General features: G+C 46.4%; 1 long non-coding RNA gene across 1 annotated transcript in view; it reads left to right on the top strand.

The window, feature by feature from the left end:
* Positions 1-9,196: 9,196 nt before the first annotated feature.
* The window catches only part of LOC123765929 (uncharacterized), an 81,922-nt gene continuing 80,946 nt past the window's right edge, over positions 9,197-10,172 (top strand). The window contains exon 1 of the long non-coding RNA XR_011230600.1: positions 9,197-9,426. This is a non-coding gene — a long non-coding RNA (uncharacterized lncRNA). The remainder of the gene's footprint in view (positions 9,427-10,172) is intronic.

The following is a 10,172-nucleotide window of genomic DNA, read 5'->3' as shown; positions in this document are numbered from 1 at the left end:
TGTGAGTTGAGCGCACTGAGCGTCGGTACAGTATCTCGCAAGTGTCTGCTCTAGACCACACTTGAAAGTAGACTCGTTAATGTTTGCTATTCTGCTGCTTATATGCTCGGGCAACACCTCACCATGTTGCCCGGGCAACGCCTCACCTCATTCATCTCCAAAGGTTGACAGGAATATTAACAATGCATTTGGAGCGAGTATATTATTGGGATAATCTACTCGCTACAGAACTCCCCCTCCCAGGGGATAAAAGGAAAAATACTTGATCAAGGAACTTAGCTGGTCGGTGAATTGTACGCCCTGCTCGCGTTACATAACCATCAAAGTTAACTTCCTCCTCTTCGCTGATGTCATCTAACTGGGGTCGTAGGGTGGGAGGTCGCACAGGATCGTCCGTCGTCGTAGGATCAGGTTGTGGTGCGGCTGGTAACTGGGGTTGTAGGGTGGGAGGTCGTACAGGATCGTCCGTCGTCGTAGGATCTGGTTGTGGTGCGGCTGGTAACTGGGGTTGTAGGGTGGGAGGTCGTACAGGATCGTCCGTTGTCGTAGGATCAGGTTGTGGTGCGGCTGGTAACTGGGGTTGTAGGGTGGGAGGTCGTACAGGATCGTCTGTCGTCGTAGGATCAGGTTGTGGTGCGGCTGGTAACTGGGGTTGTAGGGTGGGAGGTCGTACAGGATCGTCCGTTGTCGTAGGTGTCACTTGGTGTATAATTTTACAACAGCATAAATACATGTATAACTTGACTACAATGACTTAATAACATTAATACATATGCTTATATCCGGTAACTAAATAGAACATGGTCTGCAGAACGCGGAATCCTTATTAACTATTGGTACAAGTAAGGCAAACGTTTACATAATTTTCAAGTAGAATCAGGGCTTATAGAGTATCATATAGTGGCCTAACACATGACAGAAATAATGCGCCAATCCCAGACATAATGTGAAATGGTAAATTACTAGTAGCTGTAGAATACACCTATAGGACAAATTTAACAATACTCTTACAAGTGAGAGTAAGTAGCTGCGGACAGCGTAATACTTAGGGGCCGGCGCTGCACCCCCCCAGTTTACCAACAATAAAGGACAAAGTACATAGTACTGTGCGTAGGGTTATTTGCCGCTGACCATTGGAAGGGGAGGAGGGTGGGAAAATTTTTTACAATACAACAATACAATACAATTTTATTTAGGTAAGGTACATACATACAATAAATTTTTACAAGGATTGGTTGACTTATAGGTAGAGCTAGTACATACAATGCCTAAAGCCACTATTACGCAAAGCGTTTCGGGCATGATAAACTTAAATGACAAGCTTAATACTAATTGAGCATTATGAGTAGAATGAAAACAAGAAATGAAAACATAGATGAAAAAGCAGCACAAATACAATTATGTCGACAAACAGCGCTCTTTAAAGAAAAACAGACATTGGTTGACAATAGAAGGGTAAGGTAGGTTACAGGGAATTTATTAGGTATAGCTTCGTTTTTAACTTAAACTGGTTGAGAGAGGTAGTCTTTAACATGGTTGGGAAGGTCATTCCACATTCTGGGCCCCTTGATTTGTAGAGCATTTCTAGTTTGATTAAGTCGTACTCTAGGAATATCAAAACTGTATTTATTTCTGGTGTGGTGCTCATGGGTTCTGTTACAACCTTCTATGAAGCTTTTGAGATCAGGATTGGCATTATAGTTTAGCGTTTTATATATGTATAATACACATGAGAGAATGTGCAGTGACTTAATGTCTAACATATTCAGAGATTTGAGTAGGGGTACCGAGTGATGTCTGGGGCCAGAATTGGATATTGTCCTAATAGCAGCTTTGTGTTGAGTAATTAGAGGACGTAAGTGATTTTGGGTAGTAGAGCCCCAAGCACAAATACCATAGTTGAGATATGGATAGATAAGGGAGTAATAGAGAGTCACCAGGGCAGGGCGTGGTACATAATATCTGATCTTAGAAAGAATGCCCACAGTTTTTGAAACTTTTTTTGATATGTTTAGAATGTGTCCCTGGAAATTCAGCTTGTGGTCAATGAGAATGCCAAGGAATTTGCCATCTAATTTGTTACAAATTTGGGTATTGTTTATTTTGAGATTTATTTGATTAGAGGATATATTGCCAAACAGAATATAGAAAGTTTTGTCAATGTTAAGGGTGAGTTTGTTGGCAGTTAGCCACAGATGGACTTTATTTAGCTCAGTATTTACTGTGGCATTTAGAGCAAGGGGATCAGGACTGGAGTAAATGAAGGTTGTGTCGTTAGCAAATAGAATTGGTTTGAGGTGTTGGGAGGCATTTGGAAGGTCATTAATGTAGATGAGAAAGAGGAGAGGGCCAAGTATGCTGCCCTGAGGAACACCAATGTTGATGGGTAGGGTGGGAGAAATTGTATTATTCACAGAAACATATTGGAGCCTGTCAGTAAGGTAGGATTTGAGGTATTGTAGGGAGTGTCCTCTGACTCCATAATGATGTAATTTAAGAAGAAGGTTTTGGTGGTTGACAGTATCAAAAGCTTTATGCAGGTCCACAAACAACCCAACAGGGAACTCATTTTTCCTTTGACTTGTGAAGCGGAGCGAGGCTGGAGCAAGAGAGAACGCATCTGAATCTGAATAATACAGGAGAAGATGCCCATTGGGGCGAGCCTTGAAGTGGGGACAGCTGAAGAGTAGTCGGTGAGAGGAAATGCTGAAGTTGAAGAAAAAGTGCCATGGCTAAACCCAGCTGCGTGGCAATACGTCGATGCTGCAAACAACCCAATAACTGGCTAGGCTTGGAGGCGGGTCTGGAAGGCGGCCGTGGCAGTGCTTCAACATTCAAGGTGGAAACAATCTGTCTTCAGGTGGTGTCTTCTTCTTCTTCAATTTGGTGTTTCTTCTTTCTTCTTGCTTCGAGTAATCATTTGATGTTTGTACTCGTCGTAGTCTGGTGGGAAAAGATCCTTTGACAATGGGGTTTCGTCGCATTCAACGAAGATTACTTCGTTCCTTAGTGTGTACTTTAAGTTTGGATCATTCAGCAGGCATTCCGCATACCTTGTGTTGAGTATTTTGCTGGAGAGGCGTCTGTATTCGGGAGTTCCAAGTGTAAGTTTTTCACGTTGATCATATAGTGCGGAGACTCTTGGAGACTCCTCTGTTGCTGGAGATGGTGATTGTGCTTCAACGTCAATCGAGGCAGTAGAGTCATCATCGGAAAACAAGTGTTGGTTTGCAGAAGCATCAGGTGTAGGTACCTGTGAAGCTGGTGTAGTCTCAGGTGCGGCTGGTGTATTTTCTGGTGAAGCTGGTGAAGTTGGTGCAGTCTCAGGTACCACTGGAGAAGTAGATGGTTCGTCTGGAGTAGTAGCAGTGTGCAAGGATGTTGTAGAGTCTGTAGCAGGTTGCACAGGGTGGGCGTCAGCAGACAGGATATCTGCCAACGCAGTTGAAGAGATGGTGATGTTGATGTTAGAAGCAGAAGTGGTATTTGTTGCTGAAGTCGTGGCATTGGTGTTGGCTGAGGCTGTTGTTGTGAAGAGCTCGTCACGAACAGTAAATGTTGGTAAACCGTTGTCAGCGTACATAATGTTCAGAATTCGTACAAATTCCTTGGTGTTCGTGCCTGCAATCATTTCAGCAGTGCGGATGAGTCCCATTATGACATTATGGTTCCTGTTAGGGAGCAGCATCTGGTGTGGTGAGGGCTGGCTTGTTGATTCAGCAGAGTAAAGTTGTGGCTGTCGCTGCTGCGTCGATGATTGGTTGGCGGGCTGGGACCCAGGGCCCCAATGGGATGCAGTCTGTGCAGAAGCTCCGCCCCCTCCCGGAAGCAGAGGAAAGTTGGCGGCTTGCACGTTGAATGTTGACGGTTCTCGTCGTGTGGTGTTGGCTTGCCTGGCTTCGGTCATCTTCTGTATTTCTTGACGTCTTTGTGGACACTCAGCAGAGACGGCAGTATGGTGACCTTGGCAGAGAAGGCATTTGAGGAAGTCGCTGGTGCATTGTTTGAAGTGGTGATACTCGGCGCACTTGCTGCACCGTTGGTCCTGAGATGGGCAATGTTTAGTGAAGTGCTCATAACTATAGCACTTAAAACACTGTCGTAGCTGGTAGTAATGTTCTCTTGTTATTTGTCGGGGTGTACAAGCGAGGCCGAAGCACCGGAAGCCGTTGGTGGTAGCAGAGGTAGCTTCCTCAGGCGAGGTGAAGGTGACCTTCGTAGTGGAGAGGTGGCTGTCCTGCACAGGGATGAATTTTACAGTGACTGCAGCCAAGGAAGGGTTATCTTCGGTTATGCTGGTGGCGACGTCGGTGGTAGCTTTTTCGGAGATGAGGGAGCTCACTCTCCTTACAAAAACAGTCCTGGCTGCGAGGTAGTGTCGTGGTGGGGTGAGGAACATGTGCGCCTCCTTGAGAGCAGTGAGGTGAATGGGGTTAAAGAGGCGTTGTACGGCCTCGGCACTGCTGAACAGCAGTTGAGGGAGTCCTTCATCGTTGACTACGACGTCCAGGGGTGCAACATTGGTTGTAGTGGTGATCAAATCCGATATCTCTGATCGAGTAGGGGTCTGGTTCCCTCTGAATCGTACCTTGATTCGGTAGATCATGGCTCTAATCGTTGCTGCCTAATGTTTACCCACCCGGCAGTGCTAGGTGCAGGAGAGCCTGATCTAGAGGGTTGCACTTTCCTTAAGAGGTCTCCCGTCTCTTACTGGTTTAATGCACCGGATCAGGGTGGGGTCTGACCTCTTAAAGCAAAGTACTCGATGATGATGAACGCATGTCCCCTCCTCTCTTCTTATATAGTCCCCCCGCGGCGCTCCGCACGCTGCGCTGCGGATCGCGCTGTGCAATTGTCTTCTCCTCCATCAGAAATTCCTCCGCATTCCTACGTAATGCAGCGGTTATTTTCTGATAACGGAGGAATGAGACACCGACAGCATTGGGAACTATTTTATTTAATTTTTTAGTAGAAACAAATAAATAAATTTTTCAGACCATGTTAATGAACAGGTAACTTGTATAATTTTACAACAGCATAAATACATGTATAACTTGACTACAATGACTTAATAACATTAATACATATGCTTATATCCGGTAACTAAATAGAACATGGTCTGCAGAACGCGGAATCCTTATTAACTATTGGTACAAGTAAGGCAAACGTTTACATAATTTTCAAGTAGAATCAGGGCTTATAGAGTATCATATAGTGGCCTAACACATGACAGAAATAATGCGCCAATCCCAGACATAATGTGAAATGGTAAATTACTAGTAGCTGTAGAATACACCTATAGGACAAATTTAACAATACTCTTACAAGTGAGAGTAAGTAGCTGCGGACAGCGTAATACTTAGGGGCCGGCGCTGCTCCCCCACTCCGCAGAGCCAGCTGCATGGCCGGAGATCGACCCCCCCCCCCCCCCCCCCGAAGGGCGAGTGCCCGCTGGCCGCGGAATTGGTTTGGTTTGATGTCCAAAGAGCTTGGAAAGGATGTGTGAGGAAAAAAGATGGGGCGATGAAATTCTTGGAAGAGGATTTGGATGTGGAGAGAGGAGGCTTGAAATTTCGGTGGCCCGTCCACCTTGGATTGGAGATGTTTTTCCCAGCAAAGCCTGTAGCTTAAGTTCTTCTTGGGCGGCAGGAGGCTAGTGGTGGGGCAGGGTTATGTCGTCCTGGTTCACTTGAGGTGGTCTGTCTGGCTTGGAGGAGGCGTCTTCCTTATTGAGGTGGTGAGAGGTAAGTTCGCTGTTGCTTGGTGGTGTCTTGGCCACGAGGTATTCGCATGTACTTCCCAAATGACATCGGCGTTATTGGTGTTCCTGTCGGGTCTTCATCTTCTTCCAGGAAGGTCACTTGTTCCCTCTTGAAGTCGTATTTAGGGTCGATGTATTCACTCTCCAGAGCGCAGAGGTAAACATAATGTTCCACGGTCTCGTGGTGGACAAACACAGGGTAAGGAAAGCAGGTCTTGAGCTGGTTGATGATCCTGTTGCATTCTAAGGCAATGACCATTCTTGTGCTTCGATTGCTGTTGAAAGTGTCATCGTGAATGAGGTAAAATCCATAGTAGGGATTTTTCTTGCTTGATTTTCTTGGGTTTAGTTCGAAGTCTGGGGCCTCATATGTGACGGTCTCAGCCGAGGTAGATGGAAACAATGGTGATACTAGGAACTTGGTTGGTTGGCCTGGTGTGGACGTCTGTGTAGCAGGAGCAGAAACGTTGGGAAGCACTGGAAATGATGTAGCTTGGATATCGAAGCTTGCCGGCTGATTGGTTGTTGGGTTGGCAGTTACTGTTTATTTATTTCATCTAGTCGTACTTGGCAGTCCATGGAGACGGCGATGTGATCTCCTCCGCAATTGAGGCACAGTTTGTTGGGTGGCCTTGACTGTAGCAGCAGTCAGAGCCGTGTTTTCTGGTGTTGATGGTACCAGGGTCCTGGGTGGCGGTGTAGACACTCGTGTGGCTGACGAATATGGTTCGTTCAGCCAAGTAGCGACGGTTAGGAGTGATGATCAGGTTGGAGTTTCGTAGGGCGTCCTGGTGTTCTGGTGCAAACAGTTGCTCCAGAGCTTGCTCGCTTGTATAGAGCAGTACAGCGCCGTCAGCATCGTCACGGATGTCCAACGGGGCTGCATTCGTGATGTCGACGATTTTCCTTAGTAATTGGGGTCCGGTGTAGTATGTTTCGTCACGAAACCGGACCTTTATGCGGTAAATCATGGCTCTAATCGTTGCTGCCCAATGTTTACCCACCCGGCAGTGCTGGGTGCAGAGAGCCTGATCTAGGGTTTCGGTCGTCTGCTTTATTTTGTTTATTTTCATGCCTTTTATCTGGCCGCTGAAAGTTTTCAATGTGGAAGCGTGATGACATCTTGCCTGACATATGAGTGAAAACGTCACGCCTCCATCGTCCGACGGCCTTAATTGTTTCCTGCACATGCCCGTCAATGTGACAGCTGCGTGGCCCGTCCAATCCGTAAAGAATGTGGGGCGTAGTCATTGTGAGGGCGCAGGCCGCGTAAGGGGCATCAGCGTGTAGGGCGTTGACTTCTCATCTGACGTTGGGGGCCGTGCCACCAGGAATGGCGTAGCCGAAAGTTCTGCGTCGCGGGGTATCATGGAGTTTTTCCTTGTCTGCGTCCACGTCCGTGCCCGTACACCCGTTACCTCTGCTATTAAAAAAACAGTCAGGAATTTCCAGAACTGAAAAAAGGTACAGAGTCGGGCGTACATGGCTGATAAATGCTGCTAGGTAAGCAGCGTCCTGGAAGTGTCCAATGGAGCCCCTTCTGGTGCATGGGTATACAATTAAGGCGGCCGTCTTGATGTCCGCGTGTTTTATTTTTTCCTTTGACTTGTGAAGCGGAGCGAGGCTGGAGCAAGAGAGAACGCATGTCGATGATTGATTGATGAAGATTAAGCCACCCAAAAGGTGGCACGGGCATGAATAGCCCGTAAGTGGTGGCCCTTTTGAGCCATTACCAGTATCAATAGCTGATACTGGAGATCTGTGAAGGTGCGATTGCACCCTTGCATGTCGGGAGATGTCTCCCTTGTGAATGTGTTAAGATGAAGATGAAGCCACCCAAAAGGTGGCACGGGCATGAATAGCTTGTAAGTGGTGGCCCTTTTGAACCATCACCAGTATCAATAGATGATACTGGAGATCTGTGGTGGTGCGACAACACCCTGCGTGACGGGAGATGTCTCCCAGACCAAATGGTGACCAAATGGTAAGAGATCTTAGAGAGAGAGAAGATTAAGCCACCCAAAAGGTGGCTTGGGCATGAATAGCCCATAAGTGGTGGCTCTTTTGAGCCATTTCCAGTATCAATAGATGATACTGGAGATCTGTGGAGGTACGACTGCACCCTGCGTGACGGGAGATGTCTCCCGTGGAACGCATGTCCCCTCCTCTCTTCTTATATAGTCCCCCCGCGGCGCTCCGCACGCTGCGCTGCGGATCGCGCTGTGCAATTGTCTTCTCCTCCATCAGAAATTCCTCCGCATTCCTACGTAATGCAGCGGTTATTTTATTTAGAGTGACACGCAATTCGTCTTTTATGAGAGCCTGAACTATTTCAATACACTTTTCACCTTCACGTTCCACAGGAATATTTTGGGACGACACAATAACAGAGTCAAGCAGCTTTTGCTGGTCCTGTTCATCCTGGGAGATGGAATGTTGGGCAGATAACACATTTGCAGATGACACTAAGATCTATGATAAAGAAGGAAGTGAAAGTGATATTGAGACCTTACAAAGAGATCTACATGAACTCCACCAATGGTCAGATGACTGGCAAATGCTCTTTAATGTCGATAAATGCAAGACCTTGTCTGTAGGGCATAACATTCCACGTCACAACTACCAAATTGCCAGCTTTACCTTACAACAGATAGATGAAGAATGCGACATTGGAATCAGAATCCATCATTCACTAAAAGTTGCACAACAAGTGGGAGCGGCAGTAAAAAAAAAAAGCGAACCAAACCTTGAGAATAATCAAGCGTGCCTTTACCTTCAAGGAAACTAAAGTAATCCTTCAATTGTATAAGTCTCTGGTGCGCCCCCACCTGGATTATTGCATACAGGCATTGAGACCTTATCTTCAGAAAGACATAGCTGCTCTGGAGAAGATGCAACACCGGACAACAAAAATCATACCAGAGCTTAGTCATCTCTCGTATCAGGAAGGGTTGAGGGCCACTGGCCAAACAACACAGCAAACCAGGCATGACAGGGCGGAGCTCATCGAAACACTTAAAATACTAAACAATTTGGACGATGTCGATCCGGACGCTTTCTTCAAAAGGTCAGATGTAACACAAACGAGGAGCAACAGGTTCAAGCTCAACAAGCCACAATGTAGGACAGAAAACAGGAGAGGCTTTTTCACCCGTATGGTTGTAAACCCGTGGAACAGCCTACCCTCCAGAGAGTAGGTAAAGTAAACGCCAAAACTCTACTGGGTTTTAAAATACAGATAGAAAAGATCATCCAGGCAAATGGGTAGGACCTTTAACAAGCCGCCAACTTCCTGTCCTCGTTGAGGCCACCAATATTAGTGGCTCTCAGGTTAATTAAAGGTCGGCATATATCAGTAACCAAAGAAAATGGGAAGAGCGACGTGGCGGGTAAGCGAGCGAGCGAGTGACGTCATCACAACAACGGTTGCTATAGACGTCTCCACGACTCGTGAAGTTCGCCTGTCTTAAAGACCTGTGTCCACAATACCCGCCAAATTGTCCCTCCCACAGTACTCTCAGGACACTTATGGCAGTGTAAGTGTGTGGTGAGGCCACACCACTGAAGACATTGAGGATATACCACGAGGGAGAGACAAAACTGTTGAAGGAAGGAGTCACTGGCTCCACCTGACCACCTTGTTCCTCGCACTCTCATTATCCACCGTAAGTACTGGAGTACTTTCTGCTCCACCATTGTCTTACACCCCCAACATGCAATTGTTGGGAGTGTGGAAATAGGCCTATGGCATTGTTGGGGTAAATTATAAGCCTATGGCATTGTTGGGGTGAAATATAAGCCTATGGCATTATTGGGGTAAATTATAAGCCTATGGCATTGTTGGGGTAAATTATAAGCCTATGGGATTGCTGGGGTAAATTATAAGCCTATGGCATTGCTGGGGTGAAATATAAGCCTATGACATTGCTGGGGTAAATTATAAGCCTATGGCATTATTGGGGTAAATTATAAGCCTATGGCATTGTTGGGGTGTGGACATTGGCCTATCGAATAATAATAATAATAATAATAAGAATAATAATGAGAAAATCCCCTGGGACTGTGTGGTGTCGCAAACCCACGACCAAGGCATTGCCAGCCGCATACTCTACCACTGTACCACCACTGACGACTTCCTAAAAGTCTTACAATCAGATTTCTACTGATGTCACAGGAAGTCTGTGACATCCTTATATCACAGGAAGACTTGAAGCCAGTCCAAGTATTACGTAAGACCCCAAAGCACTCGGGTAAATGGGTAAAGTGTTGTAGTTGAACACTGTACGCCCATCTTCAGATACTACACTGAAAATCGCACTAAGGAAATAACATCACATGAGACCAGAAGACATGGCAGGATGTGCAGAATACCCCCGTTGAAAAACAGAGGTGCAACTGGTACTCTGAGAGA

Source organism: Procambarus clarkii, chromosome 37 (genome assembly GCF_040958095.1).
Source record: "Procambarus clarkii isolate CNS0578487 chromosome 37, FALCON_Pclarkii_2.0, whole genome shotgun sequence".
Taxonomy (NCBI): Eukaryota; Metazoa; Arthropoda; class Malacostraca; order Decapoda; family Cambaridae; genus Procambarus; species Procambarus clarkii.
This window is presented reverse-complemented; position numbering and strand designations above follow the sequence as displayed.